Source organism: Aythya marila (assembly GCF_965140915.1).
Source record: "Aythya marila genome assembly, chromosome: 3".
Lineage (NCBI taxonomy): Eukaryota > Metazoa > Chordata > Aves > Anseriformes > Anatidae > Aythya > Aythya marila.
Genome location: NC_139044.1, coordinates 5,688,853 through 5,706,985, shown reverse-complemented (window position 1 = coordinate 5,706,985; position 18,133 = coordinate 5,688,853). Strand labels below are relative to the sequence as shown.

The window sequence follows — 18,133 nt, the reverse complement described above, 5'->3', positions numbered from 1 at the left end:
GAAAAAAAAAAAAAAAAGTTAAAAATGTATGCTGTACTTTGGCCGGGGCTGATTATCAATGGTGTACATGCCTTTAAAATCCTTTGTTAATGAGGTATCCTTATTACCATAATCAAACACACTTAGAAACTTGTCACAGATAAGAAAAATTCTTTACATTCTTTGCTCTGCACTTTCCTTTGGCATCTCTTCCCCATCCCCCTCAGTGACTGCTTAGCTTCTGAAGGTTAGGGACCAGTAGCGCTGGAAATTAAAGTCCTCTGTTTACCCACACAAGCAAAGAAACAGTCAAAGCTTCCTTACTTTGCTGCAGAAATGACCTGAACGGTGACCTGAGGAGACCACCCTCCTGAGAGAGGAGAGGTCACCGAGCCTCCATGCAGGATCTGCTCTGGGCATCCTCTGCAGACAGCGCGAGGGAGAGATTGCAAATCATCCAAACTGTGCCAAATTATGTGTGAAGGTTTTGTAATGCAGACTACTGTCCACCAGGGATTAAATTAAGAACATCAAACCCAACACAGGAAAAATTGCATTTTATACTTAAATTTGACTCGTAGTGTTTTATTTAATGCATTTTATCAACTTTTATGTCCCAAAACATCTCACCACCAGAAAATACTCAAATAAATTGAGCAATTTATGGAGAGGGCCATACAAATTTAGCATGAAAGACTCTTGCTTTTAATTTGTTCGTACAGAACATGGACTCAGACAGCCACTCAGGCAGCCATCCCATTCATTCCAGATACCACCCTGTGTTTCTCCCCGTGTTTACAGAACACCTGTCTAAATGGCATGAAAGCTTGACTTAAATGTGAGTGGTCTGACATGAATCGAGTGATTCATAATTAGAGCAAAGGTAGAAATATACTCAGCTCAGACAGGGGAGTTCGCACATCACTACATGTCAGCATCCTCTGCTGCTTATCCCAGGACTGGATCATTTCATCTGAAATTACAAGATACAATGGGATTTTTAGAAATCTGACTCCTTGTTACAAAAATATACATCTTATTATTTGTTGGGTGATTATTTTTTTTTATTATTATTATTTTTTGCTTTACATATGAACAAAACTTCTGTTTTACTGTAGCCTTTAAAGTGAAGAATTTCTTAATTTTAGATTTAAGAATATTTCTAGGTAGTAAATTTAGAAACAAGACCAGGGTAGAAAAAAAAAAAAAAAAAAAAAAAGATAAAAGTCTCTTGTGGAAGGGTATGAGAACCGCTCATTTTTAAATACATGCTGTTTGCCTGGTACTCCTTGATGGCTCCATCAGGACTATGATAATATATCAACCACATTCTTAGGGCTTGGTTAACCCTTATGCAAATGGAGCTGCACTGTAGGAAGCACATTTAGTCAGAAAATGTTATTTATTGCCTTTTTTTAAGCACCCCAATGAGGACAAGACCCTACAACCTCGGACTCTGTATTGCCTGGTCTAGTTTCATACCTGAAGCTCACTAAATTCTTTTACTTTGGTGATGTTACCAAGAGCTTTTCAACTCTTTCCAGCTGCTGTGGAAGGAAAAGGGAGATTTCTTCCCCTGGGTACCAGCATTAAGACTGTGTGAGATTCGTGCATTCCCAACAGCCCGTTGCCAGTGAAAGCCTCCCCTGGAACCATTCTTCTCCAGAGCCTGAGGGCAGTGGGCAAATAATGAATATATCCTCAAGCTAGTCGTGAGAGTAATGTATGTATTACCACTACCTTACAGATGTGAAACTGAGGCACAGAGATTGAATTTTTGGCTTACGGCCACATTAAGAACCTGAAGTAAGACAAATTATGAGGTACTGAGGACCACTCCGGCTCCTCTGCTGCGAAACTACACTGACTTCTGTGCAGTTCCTTCCTCTGAGGAAAACAAGCAAACAAACCATCCAAAACAAAACAAAACAAAACAAAACCACAAGAACAAACAAAACAACATCTTGGACTGGTAGATACAAAGACTGCATAAAGTGAAAAGCTGAGGAAAAATCACGCTTCTGGATACAAGGAAATTTGATTACTGAACTCACCAGAACGCTAGTAATAGAAGCCTAAATGTGTAAAGTAAACAGAATTTATTCAGAGAGTAGACTATTGCCCACGTATATGTAAATATATATATAATTTATATTAAACAGTAACATTCCGATTCTCCAACTAGTAGTGTTTGGTTAAACTTATCCACCAAATATGGGTATTCATTAGCACTCGCGTTTCAGCGGCTGAGTATCAATAAATGTGTGAAGAACAGCCACCGAAAACGTATGTGTTACTTCAGAAAGTGAAACAACATCTTCTACAACACGATATTATGTCATTAAAGCTCTTGATACTCGTATCAGCCTCTGTATTGATCTATTGTGACTGCTTGTGACCTTGTAAGGCAGTAAAATCCTATAATTTTATACAGTGGGGGACCCGATCCTATTCTGGAGCCCTGATCCAAAGCCCACAGATGTGCACAGCCGCCTCTGCGTTTGCTGCAGCCCGGTTTGGGTTAGGCTTCGCATGAACAGCCAAAACACTCCTGCAAGGACATGTGGATTGGGCCTTATAATCCACCAAGTACTTGGCTGCAGTACTGCCTATTAAAAAGTCAGCTTTCGCCAGGAGTTGCCACACAATTACAGTGATGACAGTAGCGTCTTCGAAATTATAGGGATGACTGTAGTATCTCCGACAAGACAGTGTGGGAACTGCAGGTTAATGGTATCTCTTAATGGTGATGGCTGTAATGTAGGTTAATGGGATCATCTTTTCTTTTCCCTGGGAGAATTGGTGAATTCTTCCATTCATTGACATTATTTTTAGTAGCAAATGAAGGATTCGATTCAGACCCGGAGATGTTTTCACCAGGAGGTTTGTTTTTAGTGACGATCCCGCTCTACTAACCGAAGCCAGGATGGGTGTGATCTCTGTGAGGAGCTGTGAGAAAGGCTCACCGTACGCACCGACACCAGCCTGCCCCAGCGTGTTGGTGCTGCCCGTGTTTTGGGGAGCCCACCTCCTGGGCTCACGCCACCACGCACCCTGGCTGTGCTCTCGGTGGCAAACACCCTGACGCAGCCCATCGAGCTGAGCCAAAATCCTTTATGCCCTGAAATCCGCCATGCGGGACATCGGGGTTTCTGCAACGCGCTTTTTGGCTTCCTGGGGAAGTTTGTCACCGATCTGAAGGCAGATCTTCCCAGCTGCAGCCCCAACCCCACTCATCCCCTCGCTAACCCCTCCGTCCTGCCCTTCAAGCCTTGCTGGCAAGGATGCTGGAGGGCACGGGCTGTTTGTCTGCACGAAAACCAAACTTTGCTGAGTTATCAGAACAAGGCACGCCTGGCTGTCAGCTTATCAGCCAGAGGAGGAAAAAAAAAAAACTACAGAGGCTGAAGAGCACAGCTCCCAGCTCCTCGACCCCCAGTGCTGCTCCGGGGCGGTTCTGCCAGGCGCTGCAGCTGGCACCCAGGCAGGAAGAGCCCTTCAAAGGGGATCCCCTCTGTCCTTTCCCCCTGCCCCCTTTTGCTCTATCTTTCTGCTTCCCTGCCGTAACCCGTGGCTTGGCCGGGGTGCCGGGGCTGCAGCACCGAGGCCTGTGGGCAGTGTGGCCACCAGGAGGCTGGGGTGGCTGCTAATTGCCCGCCGGCCCCGTCTCCCACTCACCGAGTGCCGACGTGACCCGCCTGAGCGAGCGAGCGCGCCGGGTCAGGGCTCGCGGGGGCCAAGTTCAAGGGCACAGGCTGGTACAGACGTATAAACAAGGGAATGGTATGTAAGCAATAAAGACATAAAGGTTAGGATCAGGGCTAGCAGTACAATAAACAGCTGTGATAACCCGGTTTGTTTATAGATAAAGAATTTACTGTAAAATCCGCAACGTGAAGGATACATTTTTTAACACTTTAAGGGATGTATATTTTTAGATCCCCTTTTATTTTTTGTTCCTTGTACTGAGCGAATGTCTCCTAACGTCCTTTTTCGTTTCCTTTCTTTTAAAGCAGTCTTGGAAAACGCACACTCATCACGTTAGTTAGAAACCTCCCCCTTCAGAAATCCCTCCAAACAAGCCAGCACTGTTCCACAGGACTTTAAAACTACTGCTGCAACAAATTCGGAGCGGCAGATAGCCTGGTCCTTAGTGCTTAACGCTTCCTATTAAAAAAGCCACGTTTCAAGCAAGGAACATCCCTTTACATCCCATTTTTCCTAATTTAGTTTTAATAAAAGTAAGTAGGGTAAGTACAATTTCATTAGAGCTCTTGTACATTTTGCGCAGCGCATGTTTTGCCAACTTTACTTTTAAAACTATATTTCAGAGCGTAGCCAAGCATTTTGCGAAATTACTACAGTGCTTCTTAACTGTCCTGTGAGGCTGCCATCAGAAGCACAATATATTGTACTGTAGCTATTGATCCAAATGGCTACATTTCTAAAGCAGAAAATGATTGTGTAGTGAAAGCAGTGCAGAGGTGCAGTAAAATGCCCTCAAGTATATAAAGACATAAAGATTAAAGTCACCCTGCAGATTCCCTTTAACTCCTCCAAATCCACTGTGTAATGTGTTCTTTTAAGATAAATCACAAACTTTGTACAAATTAACGTGACAGGTGCCAGTGTTCATAAATAAGATTGCTCCTCACCATCAAGAGGCTCAGGGAACCTTTACTTTGCTTTAAATACATGCAAAAGCTGTTAATTAAATTCCCAGATGTCAAAAGATATCTGATTATCTAGAAGGCAAAATAACACCCCAAAATTTGTCAGGCAGAATGGGATAAGAAACTGAGACTTCAGTATAGAGGATGCCCCAGAGTACCAATACCAACCATGTTCAGTTCTGCGCTTAGTGTTCAATAAAGTTTAGTTGATCTTAAAAAGAAAATACACGGGTGGACTCTGCCATAGGCTCTTTCTCCTCCACAGCACCGAAATGCCTTTTCTAAACTTCAGAATACACTTCTCAACGGCGTAGTTGGTAGTAGCACATATGTTACATGGGACTTAAAAAAATGCACTTGGCTGCAGGAAAAATGTATTTGCTCTTGCATTGTTTTCACGTTCATACCAGGGATACTTTTTGGTACCAGTCATCTTCAGCACCTTTAACTTTCCCCATATGACTCCAAAAAATGGGATACGCCTTGGAGGTGTGGTGCAGGGCTCCTAGCACACCTGAACAGCACAACCAAATGCTGATCACGGGCAGTGCTCTTCAAATCTTTAGCCTAATCAGTAACTAATGACATTATACCAATAAACGATTTCGTTTTACGTCTGCTCCGAGTCAGATTCTTCTCTGGCCTGTTTCTGCTTCCACTGTGCTCAGCAGATAATCGCTCATGGTGAGATATTTCCCCCAGTCAAGCTGATGGCCAAATTCTCCAGGATTATAAGGGAACTGGTGGATCCTAAACAGATTAATCTTTGAAGAAAGGAACCTTTCAATCTCTGGCTCCTGGCTGTTCCTGTACACAAATAAGATATCTTGCGTATGTGTGGATGTATACTTCAGGAGCTCTGTCACTAAAATAATCAGTTGATCAAAACATCCTTATAAGTCAAATTCTGGCCCTCTCTAGCTCTGGTCAGAAGACAGATGGATGAAAAGGCATTGCTAATGCAAACCCCTATCACGCCTGGGGCCTTTCCCCTGCGCAATTATCCTGCCTGGATTATTCCTTCAGGACTGTGACTGATTTACACACTACAGGAGTGTATCTCATCTGGGAAACGAGTGCAGATTTTTAATTATTCTCTGCACCACGGTACCACTCGTAGGGTTTCGGCTGGAGCTGCTGTGCTCGGTGCTGCACATTGCAGGTGAGGACGGTGCCTGCCCAAATTGCTTCCCATCTACCTCACACATTGGACGGAGAGAGGGAACACAAAGCAACAGTTAAAAAAAAATAATAAGCAGTTGTTGTAACACCTTACCTGCCTCACCATCTCCAAGGGCTTGGAGGTGTCACTGCCCAAAAGGAGTCCAAAGGAGGAGGCTTAGCATGGGTCTTGTGGGGAGCTGTACAGTAGAAGCCTGATGCTGCTGGCCATAACTGTTGTCTGAAAACATAAATAAAAGGACAGCATTTTAGGAAGGGCTCCGACAAGGAGGACAAGACTTTTATGTGGAATGTGATGGGAAGAAGTCAGTGAGGGAGGCAGCAGGAGAGGACACGGAGGCTCCAGCAGATTCAGAGCCCTGGGAGCCCAGGGCTGGGCTGGGGAGGGGGCACCCTGCTGCCTGCCAGGGTGGAAGGAAATGGGGCAATGTGAAAGCACGGTGCAGGCCAACCGCCTCTGAACACCCTTAGACACCGAAACAAAACCATCCGTTAGACATACAGCAAGTGGCAGCAATGAGGGCTCAGTCTCATGATCCATCAAGGAAAAGAAAAACCTGCAAGGTTAACCACAGTTCGTTTCCAAAGACCCCAATCTCTACCGACGCAGCTGATCTGCGGAGAGAACTGTTTGAAGTGGGGCAGTGAGCCTGTGTCCTTCCCACCTGGGCCACCTGCGCCCCAACATCTCCAGACGGAGTGTGGACTAGCGCAGAGGATGCAGACAGGTTGGACAAGATGCCTCCAGCTCCAAGCTTTGGCGGCTGCTTTCATCCTGCACATCTATCTGAGAAACACGCTGCTGGAGGGGACCCTGGCTGGCCACAGGAGGCATCATTAGAGCCGTGAGCTGGCCTTCAAACCACTGGTTTTGCACTTAGAAGAAATGAAGATCTGTACTGTGCGAGGGATGGATAAAAAAGGACAAATACCCACTTCTGCTCTGCTCACACAGGTAACGTGCGGAGGGCTGACACGCGTGTTGGGGGGCTTGGAGCACGTTTCCCTTTTGAAATTGGCGGTCCCACCCGTCCCTTGACAATTGTCTGCAGAATTCAGATTTACGAGGTTCCTCACCCAGCCAATAAAACCAGGAGGGAAATAAAGAGATGTCCATAAATGACATATTTTCATGCTTTGTGCAACCTGTCTCTGCAAAGCACTTTTGAGCAGCTAAGCAATTTACATCTAATAGCAAAGTGTTTTTTAATCAGTCAGATCAATTTGTGAAGAATTGGTACATTAGGTATAGCCATATAGCAGGGATCCTTATAGCAAAGGTTTATAAGTAATTGCTCCCTGACCCACTGAACACTGTATTACTATAGAAGTTTGTATTCTATTAAGAGTTAATAAGTGACCAAAATCTAGACTAATACACTGTCAGGGTTCATTATCATTACACGTTCTTGCTATTTTTCCAGTGCCTTTTGCTCTGCCCTTCTTGCTACATATGGAAAACCTATATCAAGATGGTTGCCATGGCAATGAAAAGATTTGCATGTGTCTTATCTATCTATTTAAATACCTTCTTATGGTTTATAACTACCATAATACATCCCTCCAGCCCTGCTCATTGCTAATTTAGAGCTAGCCCAGTGTGTCTGAGGTCAGCGATACCATCAAAAGCATGTTGTCTAGACAACTCCAAAGCTACTGTCCATGGGGTAATTGTTTTATGCAAATAAAAAGTACAATGGTGACATGCTCATCCATGACTTGCATGATCCACTTGTGCCGGGCGAGAGCGATTCCGCCCTGCACGAGTGTTTGCTGCTGCATCTGCCAGTCACGGCCGCATTGGTTTGATGGTCTTTTTTGTTGCCAGTTTATTTTGGTCAGGTCTGAAGCTGGTTTGGGATGATGCAGATACTCTAAGAGACGCTAAAAATCTGCTCAATATGTATGTGTGCGTGCACATGCTCATGTGCACGTGTACAACTTCAGAGAATTAAGTAAACCTGCCCAAACCACTCCCCTCACCTAAGTTAGTCATTTTTAGAAAGGTGAACAAAAGCTCCCTTTGCACGCAGCATCGTGGCACGGGCACATAAGCATATTGCATTTGGTACCAAGGGTCTTTCGGGAGCACAATAAATTTTAAAAGCAATTTGGCAAGGATTTCAGTGGCTTTCCCTCAAATGATCCAAACTTTCTGTCTACCACAAATTTAAGTTCTTCTTTTCTCCGTGTCTTTATACCTCAGCTATTTCCATCAAAACGTACTGGACTGAGAATGCTCTTTGAGAAGTCTGAGTGGAAGACAAGGAAATAATTTGTATAAACAGAAACTGCTCTTCCTCAACAGACAAAGTAATACCTACCTTGCTCTGCTTCTTTCTTTTTTTTCTTTTATCTTTCGCTCCGTCAGGAGTTCGTGCTTTGCTGCTACATTCAAATGGCTGCAAAGGTAAACGTGGTTATTACTGCATAAATCCATAATGCACGCAAGGCAGCATGCAGTTTGAAAACACAAAGAGAGGTAACAACAACAAACAAGAAGAGACATCTCTGAAATCCAAAAAACCAGACTCTTCATTCCTCTTTGATCTCCCTGGCTCAGGGTTGTGGCTTTTCAGGATGTCCATGGATTAAAACTACTTCTAAAAGTACTTCAGGATCTAGTAAGGATTTCTTTCCTGGCAAATTGTATGCTGCTGCTACCAGAGACCAATAATAATATTGGAAATGTTTAATAATTAGGTAATTGACTGATTTGTTACCAGTATTTGAATTGCTTGACCACGCTTCCAGATTAGAAATGCATTTTTCCTCAAGATAATTTATATTTGTATTCATAGTCTGAGGAAATGCCGCCTATTCCTGCAGCAGTAAATCAGGCACCATTTACCCTGCCAATACAGTTAGACAATGTTTACGTGCAGGACTACATTCATTGTTTGACTAATCCGTAAGGGGTAGATTTTCTATTGCATTTCAATAGCTCATCTACTTCAGATTGTTGTGAACTTTCTAAAGATGTGTTTTCACTTATAATAGCAGATCTTGGAGTGTAGTAATCTGGAATTGAAGTTTCAGTGACAGATTTATTCAGCTAGCATTTTGCATGAGGCATTACCGCAAACATTATTTTGTATGTGTGTGTGTGTGTGTATAAATATATAATACATACATGTATCTGACAAAACCTTCCAGAGATAATTTCTGCAATTTAGCAAACTAAGGATTTCAAGTCAAGCGTCAGTTTCCGGGTGTTTTTCATAATGGATTTCACAGCAGATGACCTGACAGCTAATCTCATGATCTGAATTGCGCTCTGCAGCACAGCCCCTCAAAGGAGCGCCCTGCTTTCACATGCCACGGCCGCGCCTCGCGCCGCACATGTCCAGCGGTCCAGACTGACCTCCTCACCCTCTGTCTGGGAAACATTCCTCCTCCCGGCAGCCCATTCTTGCCGACAAACAGAGCAGGACCAGTGGGCACTGGCTGAAAGGGGACAAGAGAGGGGCCGTGAATGGAGCGTGTCTGGTACAACAATGCCAGACAATGCGTGTGAATGGGGTTGCAAACCGTGCTCCTGTTAGCGGGGCTGCCAGCAGCTTCCCTGCCCCCTCTCCCCTTGGTGTCTGGGGCTTTGCTCCCCTTCTGCAAACGGGTTAGACCCCAAAGCCAGACCCAACGAGTGGACAAAGTCAGTGGGAGCTGGGGTTCAGAAGGGGCAGGCAATCGCTGGCGGTGCCTACCAGGGGATGCGCTTCCCCTCCGTGCCCCCTCCCGCACCACCTGCTCTGTGCTGTTCGAAACGGTGCCGGGAACAAAAGCGAAGCAAAAATTGGAGCGCAGGTGCTGCTCCTGCAGCTGGGTGAGGGCAGAAGCACCAGCGATGCTCCAGGATGGGCGGCTGGCCTCCGGTTTGGGCCTTTTTTGAAGGTGAGAGCAGCACTAATGAGGTGCGGGGTTCACACCTGGCTTTATTTATCCTTTTTTTAAGCCGTGGTTTTGGAGGATAAAAAAAAAAAAAAAAAAAAAAAGAAAAAAAAATGAAAAAAAAAGAAAAAAAGGAACTCTTTATCTACACACTGTGCTTCTCCTGTCTAATTCGCAGGAAAGGCAATGACTTCTTTAGCAGTGCAGATAAGATAAATCTTAGCAGGACGGGCTAAGAAGTTTTACAGGATACAGTTAAGCTCTGCGCTCAGTTACGCTGAGCCAAACCCAGGGTAACTTCTGAAATCAGGGGAGGGAGGCCAGTTCTGGTGAAGGTAAGATCACTATCTAGCCCGGAGTACTAACGAATTTTGGAAAGAATTTGGACATAAACATTGCCATTTTTCCCCTATCTGGGAACATACAGAACTTCACCAGAAATACTTCATTTAAATTAAATAGAAAATGTATTTTCAGTATGCATTATAAACAGGAGCCCTGAGTAATCACCGTGTCTACAGGACGAGCCTTTAGTACCCAGCAGGCCCAGAGTGCCCCAAATCCACAGGGCAGCTCCAGGCTGCGGGGTGCTCCGTGGGGACTTGGGGTTTCTCACCTGGGGACTGCACCAGGAGCCTTGTTTCTGCACCTGCCAACGCCCTTTAGGAAGGGGCCGGCTGGGTCGAGGCAGGATGAGGGGGACGGCTGGGAGCGGGGTCTTACAAGGATGCCCCCAAATCCCTCAGTGACTGGGATCAAAGAGGCGGCTCTGCCTGCAGCCCTCCTCACGGGCCTGCCTGCAAAACAAAACTTCCTGCTCGTGCTTGAGCAGTCTCCAGAAAGCAGACCTTGGAGGTGACCGTCCAGAGGGACCTCGCCAGGCCTCTATCAGCAGCTAATTTGAGCCAGCTACACAACCACAGGCGGTCACAGCGCGGGGGCAAGATCCTGCCCACGTAGGCAGGCTGGAGAAGGGACCCACCGGATCCTGGCCTGGGAAAGCAGCCTGTCACCTTGGGGGGGAGCGAGAAAAAAATAATAATATTGAAACACAAATATTTAAACACGAGCAAACAAAAAAGCCCCTTGGACCGCAGGGCCCGGCGCTGGCCCCTGCTGCTCTGTGTGGCTGCGGCTGGCTGTGGGGCGAGTGCTGGCCCCCGGGGCCTGGTCCCCTCCCCGTGTGGTGTCCCCCTGTGTTGGGGACAGGGAGCAGGGCCCGGAGCTGCCGTGTCCGGCTGAGCCCCCTGCCAGAGCATCCCCGGGGACGGTGGGCAGCTGGGGGTGAGATAAAGCAGACTCCAGGCTGTTTTATCTTACGCAGGGGGCTGGCCCCAGGAGCAGGAAAGCGTAAAGGTGGTTTAAAAAAAAGCAGCTTTTTTTTTGCTTTTTTTTTTTTTTTTTTCTGAACATCTGGGCCTCTCCTGGAGTGTGTGCCGTGGGCAGAGCAGCCCCCCTGGCCCCGAACCTGCAATGCCCAGAGGAGAGCCAGCGCTGCAACCACTGCGAGTGGATAAAAGCACAGCGGGGGAGGAGGTCAAAACAATAAGGAGCTTTTATTATTATTATTATTGTTTTTTTTAAATGCGTGCCCCTGTCAGTTTAGAACAAACACTTCCATTGTGAGGAGGGATCCCAAACACCCAGAAGGAGCTAGATTGGCAGCGAAATTTGGTGAGATTTGGGTGCGTGGGTCCAGGAACACGCCACTCTGCGTGGAAGTAACGCGGATCTTCCCATGGCTCCGGTGGCAGCACCGTGGGCAGCGGTGACCTCCGGAGCTGCAGGCACCACGGGGACAAAGCCACCTCCCTCCTGCCCTGCTCGCCCTGGCCCTGGCCCCGGCCGGCAGCTCCTGCCAGCCCCGGAGGCGCGACGGGGCCGGAGGGAGGGGAAGCGCCTTCCCCTCCTCCCCAGGCTCGTAACCAGCTAAGTTTTTGTCTCGTTATGCCTTTTAACGCAAGTAAATCCAAATAACTGTGCAGTAATGAATTATAAATGGAACAAAAATGAATATACTATTAATACTACTCCCAGAAGGGGATAAAAGGGATCAGCAGCTTTATCCCATGGTGCAGCTGAGAACTGACAGGCAGGCTGGGCTGACATTCAGAGGCCACTCTGTTTTCATAAGGGGAAGAAAAATCCCTGGCAGCGGCGAGGCGATATTTTACCCGCCCCGGCGGCCCCACGCTCGAGAGCCCCGTCTGCAGCCCCGTGGCTCCTTCCCCCGAGATAACCGCTCGCAGGAGGCGCAGCCCTAAAATGGATGCGGAGAGGATGCTCGCTCCGCCAGCGGCCGGGCTCTTCCCCTGCTCCGAGCCCTGTGAAATATGCTCGTATAAAAGAGGGAGTAAACAAAATTCGGCGCTTAACAATCTCCAGGCCCCTCGGCGCTCCCGCCGACCGACCCTGACGGCTGCCGTGGGGCGATGGGGAGGGAGCAGAGCCGAGAGCGGGGCTGCCCCGGCGCTGACCTCCCCGCAGCCAGGTGCCGCGGGGCGCCCGGGCCCCCGATAAGGCCGCGGCGCTGCTGGCGCGCAGGAATGCCAGCAGATAAGGGCCCTGCTTGCTGCGGTACTTCGTGCTCGAGAGAGGGGAGTGATCCGCTCTGACCACCTCGGATTTGTATTTTATTTTTTTTTGGACTTCTTCCATAAGGACGGATCCCGAATGTCGCTCGGCACCGTCGGGTCTGGGGCATGCTCCTGCAGCCCGGTGGGACCGACCCGAGGGCTGATCCGAAATCGGGCAAAATGGAGAAAAGGAAACCCCAGCAATGGTTTGTGGAGGAGTTCCTTTGGCCGTGGGTCTCACTGCCCATTTCTACAGCTTTCCAATCTCTTTTTGCCGAAGGCGATTCCCTCCTGTGAGCTGTGGGGAAAGCCTGCTGGCTTTTTGCTGGGCAAAGCAAACCAGGAGAAACGTCGTGGGTTTTTGCTGCCCTGCAGTGCCAGCACTGCCTGGCATTGCCTGTGGCATGGTAGGGACGTGGAGGTGCACTGAGCTGCTCGCAGGGGCTCCATCCTGCTGTGTTAACATCGGCTGTACCTTGACATGGGATGGAGACACCAGCGTCCTTGGTTCAAACTAGGTTAAAAAGTTCAGAAAGCAGCATGAGGCCGTTTTCAAGAGTGACGTGACTAATTTGGGTGGAAAGGAAGGATGTGCTTCATTTCTTAGGGTGTTTAACTGGACGTGTTGTAAGGGGACAGATTTTCTTCTTGATGGACACATGATGGGGCTGAGATCAGCCTCTCCAAAGCGCTTTCATCATCTTTTTTTTTTTGGCTTTGACTTGGCATGAGCCATTTTCAGTGCAAGGAAATCATTTGCAGGTTAATCTCCCTCCCTGCTGCCTTCCCCTGCCCCGTGGCACAGCAGGCACGCTCCGTGCTAACGCCCTGGGACACACCGAGATAAGCAGCCCTACGGGGTGGGAGCCGGATCAGCGATAGCATCTTGTGCGAAGGAAACAAAACCTCCAGCCACCACAGATGAAGACGATCCAACACTTCGCAGAGCCCTCGGTGACACTAATGCTGTTTACTGTTGTGCTTATGTCGCCGCCCGCCCTTAACAGGATTAGGTCATTTGAGAAAAACAAATTGCCATTCCTGCACCAACAGCTGGGGAACCGCAGCAGCCCCAGCGCCCGCAGCTTATCTGGCGATCGGCAGGTTGCCTGGTGGGTAGCAGGGACACGTCCCCACGAGATGAAACGCCGATGCAGGCAGCCCTCAACCAAACGAACGCAGGGACCACAGAAGCCAGCACGGCACCAAAGTAAAGCACCTGTAAAGCAGGTGGTCTCGCTGCCCAGCTCCGTAGCAGTCCTTGGTGAGAGCCGGGAAGAGATGCCCTGCACCGGCCCAGCTCCAGTGGCCACGGGAACCCGGCGGTGCTCAGCTCGCGATGCTCAGGCACCGGGGGCACGAGAGCACGGCCCCGACCCAGGGACAACCGGCAAAACCCACGCGAGCAGCACAGCAGAGACGCAGGAATGCCACGCGTCTCTGTCCTTTCCCTTCCACGATGCCCAGACTGGGAACACCACCCGAAGAAACCCCAAAAAGAGAAAAGAAAATGTACTGTTTCTTGCCAACACTGAGCGGTGCCATAAAACCTTGTCCCAGATCCATTGGCCAGCTCCAACCCATGCACAGCACGGGTTTAGAGCAGCTGACTTGCAAACAGCCCACAGGTTTGGCTAAGCTTGTAAACGGCTTAAAAATTAACTTAAACACTAACTTCCTCCAAAGGCTACTAATTGTTAGTTGTCATCACAGCCCGTGATTGCTGCACGAGAAGGACAGCAGTCATTTCTACCAGGTTCAGATCAGGATACAAACGTGCCTACGGACTGACGGAGTCATTTACTTCCTTGCTCAGTGGATGCGCACCCAGCCCTAATTGTCAGGCTGTCTGCTGAGGTCATGGAAGACTGGGTCAAAAATTACTAGAAAAAAAATCATTTGGGGATGATATTTCAATTACAACTTAAAGATATGCTGGGTGCTGTCAGTAGCACAATATGGCATCACATTGCCACTGCCCCGACCACGGGTAGCAGGGGAATACTCCCGTAATTATATCAAATCCCCGGTGCCTTTTGAGGTGAGCTATCTAGAATAACCAATTTTAATAGCGTGTCACTCTTCCATCTCCTGCGCAGCAGTGGAGGGGCTGTAGAGATGCAGTAGGGGGACCTGTCCATGCTGGCACCCAAGGGGTTTGTGCCGTGGGGAGCTGCAGTTACCAGGAGCTACGCAGACGTTTGGTGCCCATCACCACAGATAGCTGGGTCCTCACCTCTCTGCTCCAGCCTGGCTGCCTCCTGCTCGCTGCTCTGCCATGCTGCCCAGGCAAGCAGCATTTCTTCAACAAGAACGGAAACCGCATATAAAGCATCAAACTTGAATTTAAGGTGCTAAAAGTTGGCTTTAACGGTGAAAATGTTGTCTTTGCTAAAAAAAATAAAATCACGCCCCTCAGCCCTCCAAAGCCTGTAAAACTTGGAAGAGATAAGGAAGCTCGGTTTCCTTCCCCTCTGCACCTCAGTGTTTTCTTCCGACTGCAAAACCTGTGCAGGGCATCCTTGTGAAGTACAAATTCTCAGAACAGACTTCAAAGCAACTAAGCTAATATTTGCATTTTTCATAGCTTTACAATTATTTTATTGTGTTATAAAACTTCACTTTTTTTTTTTTTTTCTTCAAGAGTACAGACTAGGCAGGTAACTTGCATGATTTCAAGGCTGCAGCAACAAACAGGAACCCAGCTAACTGAACCAGGGTTTGCTCTGTTGGCATCAATGGCTGCAGCCAGCAGCCTACAGCCATATACATTTGTGGCAAATGCTAGCTTGCAGGGCTTCAGAGGTAGCTTTAAAAAAATAAAAAATATTAAATGCATCAACTGTGCAGTGCTACTAAATTTCATTTTGCACACATTGACTAAATAGCTACTCTATGAGTTGGGGTAAAAGCAAACAGGTCCAGCTTGGCGAAGTCCCCGCATCCAAGGCAGGGCCAGCCACGATTCCTAGCAATGGACAGAGCCCAGCCTTGATGAGAACAGGACTTCTGCCCACAGAAACAGAGAAGCAAGCAAACAAAAATACGCAACCCAAACCAAAACACTAAATCTCAGTTTTAATATATTTGTAAAGGGTGGAAACACTAAGGTTTTCTCTGCTTTTATGATGCAGAGTGGTGTTATTACCTTGATTATTTGACTAATGAAATGGAGTTTAGCTTACAGAAGTGTTTGGCACGCACTCTGCTTTCAGAAACTTGTACTACCTACAGAAACGTTTTAGTTACATAGATCTTTTTGCATGATCAGTAACAAGAAAATTAAGGGGAGTCTGATCCTGATTTCCTGTGGCTCCTTCTCCCCACTCCGGGACTGTAAAAGGTGTATTTGCGTTGTAGCATAATTTATATTCACTTCAAAGACACTTCATGGGTCATGGGAAAATGTGGGCTCTGCCAAAGATGGAGCAGGCGAAGTCTAGTGATGAGGATTTCACCTGGCATAAAGGAGCTGTGTTATTAATGGGAATCGGATGCCCCGAAGAACTGATTAACTTCAGCATTTTCTGTACAAAATTAAATTTCCCAGGTTTCTGCTTTACCTAAGCAGAACTAGCAGAAATGAAGATTTTGAAATTATCTTCTGCCTTGTTCCCCTTATCTCAGCCTGATCTTATGGAAATCAGTCGTGCAAAACTCCCCTTGCTAGCGATTCACGGGACCCTGCTCGTGTTGTACAGTCGTGCCGTTAAATCTCGAGTGAAGGCGGGGGTTCTGTGTGAAAGCAGAAGCAAGGCACAGGTGTCACGTTTTTCTGCAGGGCTGGGGGGTCAGGAAGGAGAAATTCCCCAAAGCAAAATAGAGAGAAAAAAAAAATATATAAAGAGGAAGCAGGCTGTGGCCACAGGAAAGCATATTTCTTTAAAACCACCTCAGGAAGTTATGTTACTTTAAATTTTTCAGCTGCCGCCCTCTGAAGAAGCATGCGCTTCACTTTGTCATGTAAAGGAAAGAGTAAATTGAGCACCATAAATCGGCGGTGTGCTTACGGTGAAGGTGCTGTTTATCTGCCTGATATTTAGACTGACCTTTGCCGGGTTGTGGAGTTTGTCTGTCTGCAAATCCTCAAATCTCAAGCAGAGAGCACTCTGCCGAGAACCAACCGACCCGCGGGGAGATGAAATATTATCTCCTCCGCTGCATGCAACTTTTTCCCCGGGAGGCTGCGGGCTGCAGCATGTTCCCCAGCCCCTCATGAGGTCGGGCACTCGCCCACCACCAGCCCTGGCTTTCCCCCAGCATCGCCCATCTCTGCTCCTGCCGCCAGGAGCCCAGCAAAGCCCCGCTGGGGAAAGCCCAGCAGCAACACGTGCCACTCGCACCGCGGCTGTGCTGGGAGCTACCAGCCCTCTTTCTCAGCATTGCTGCCTTCTCTCCTTAAAACACCGTGGTTTGCCGTGTTGTTTTGTTTTTTTAAAACCACCCTTTGGAAGATGGTCGTGTGGCAGAGATGGCACGGGCACTACCTTTTGTTTTCCCGAGGAAAACTACTGCTGGTTTCTGCCAAGTGTCTCCACTGCCAGTGCTTAAGATTCAGCGCCGGAGCCTGTGCTCTTCCCTTGCTTCGCGTTCCAAAGCCTTTTGCAAACATTTAAATAAACAGCCCTAGGAAGTAAGTATTAATAAATACATTTTACAGAGCTCGATTTAGTCCAGCCAGTAGGAGTTATGCACACATGAATTAGTAGCAGACTCCGAAAAGCAATCCGTGTGCCTGCAGTCCAAGTGCTGCCAGACAAAAGCTGGCTGCAGTCACTTCCCCAGCACCCCCCCCAAAACAGGCTCTCGCTTCGCAGGCCAGCCCCTTGCAAACTTCCTGGGGCAGGGGACGAGCTCCTACAGAACGGCGAGGTTCACCCAAGGGGGCTGAAATCGGCCATACCCTGATTTTCATGCACCCGAGGTGGCACATCCCACGCAATGCCGCCCGTCCTCCTCTCCAGCTGCAGGAGGAAACCCCTAACGAGTTAATGCACAACGAAGCAACAGGCAAGATTTGTGAATGAACAGGCCAGAGGACTGTCAGGCCAATCTTCACACAATGATGGCTTATTCACAAAAACTAGGCTTTGAACAACCTAATTAGGACTAAGAATACATCATCCGGACAGTACTGAGCAAAGTGAAATATGTCGCAATGGGCAACGCTCTCTCTATTGTTTGCAGAGATGGCCGAGCAGCCAGCAAAACCTCCTTCCTCGAGCAGGAGGAGGGCAAAGCGGGCTCGGCATGCCTCAGCTTCCATATCCTGGGGAGACCTCGGTGCAAAGCCCCAGGCTGAGGTGCCCCCTGGTCCCTCCCTGTGTTATAGGTGAGTCCTTGCAGGATAACCCCACCCGCCCAGACCTGGCTAAAGCCCAGGACTCGAATCCAGCCTTGGGCCCCCCTCTGAAGCCAGCAGTGCAGCACCCAGAGAGCTGAGCACCTTTCCTGCCCCGCGGTGGTGTTCCCTGCTGTCTCCCCATCACCAGCCGAAAGCAACACAGCGAGACCCAGGCGCGAGCTGGAAGAGTTAATCCTCCAGCTTTTAAGCACAGATGGAGCCCGGGAGGCTTTCCTTCTTTAAAAGTACAATTGTTGTTCAGTTTCCCTCAGGTGCAGATTCATTAGCTCTTGACTGGCTCTCCTTGCTTGCTGACTACTTGTGGAAAAAGCCATTTACCCTGGTGAATGTCAAGGTTAGTTCAAACCGTCCTTGTCATCAGTCTCTCTGGCAGAAGGTCAGGGAGAAGCTTTCCTCAAATGGGCAGCGTCAAACAAAGCAGAGGCTGACTTAACTCACCTAAGGAAAGGAGACCTTCCCCGAGAGGCGAT

General features: G+C 48.1%; 1 long non-coding RNA gene across 1 annotated transcript; it reads right to left on the bottom strand.

The window, feature by feature from the left end:
* Nucleotides 1-673: 673 nt before the first annotated feature.
* LOC309876328 lies at nucleotides 674-8,253 on the bottom strand. The gene is made up of 3 exons (XR_014317157.1): nucleotides 8,159-8,253; nucleotides 5,929-6,054; nucleotides 674-952 (listed from the first exon to the last, which is right to left on the bottom strand). It is a non-coding gene; the product is annotated as an uncharacterized lncRNA (long non-coding RNA).
* Between the last annotated feature and the right edge of the window lie 9,880 nt (nucleotides 8,254-18,133).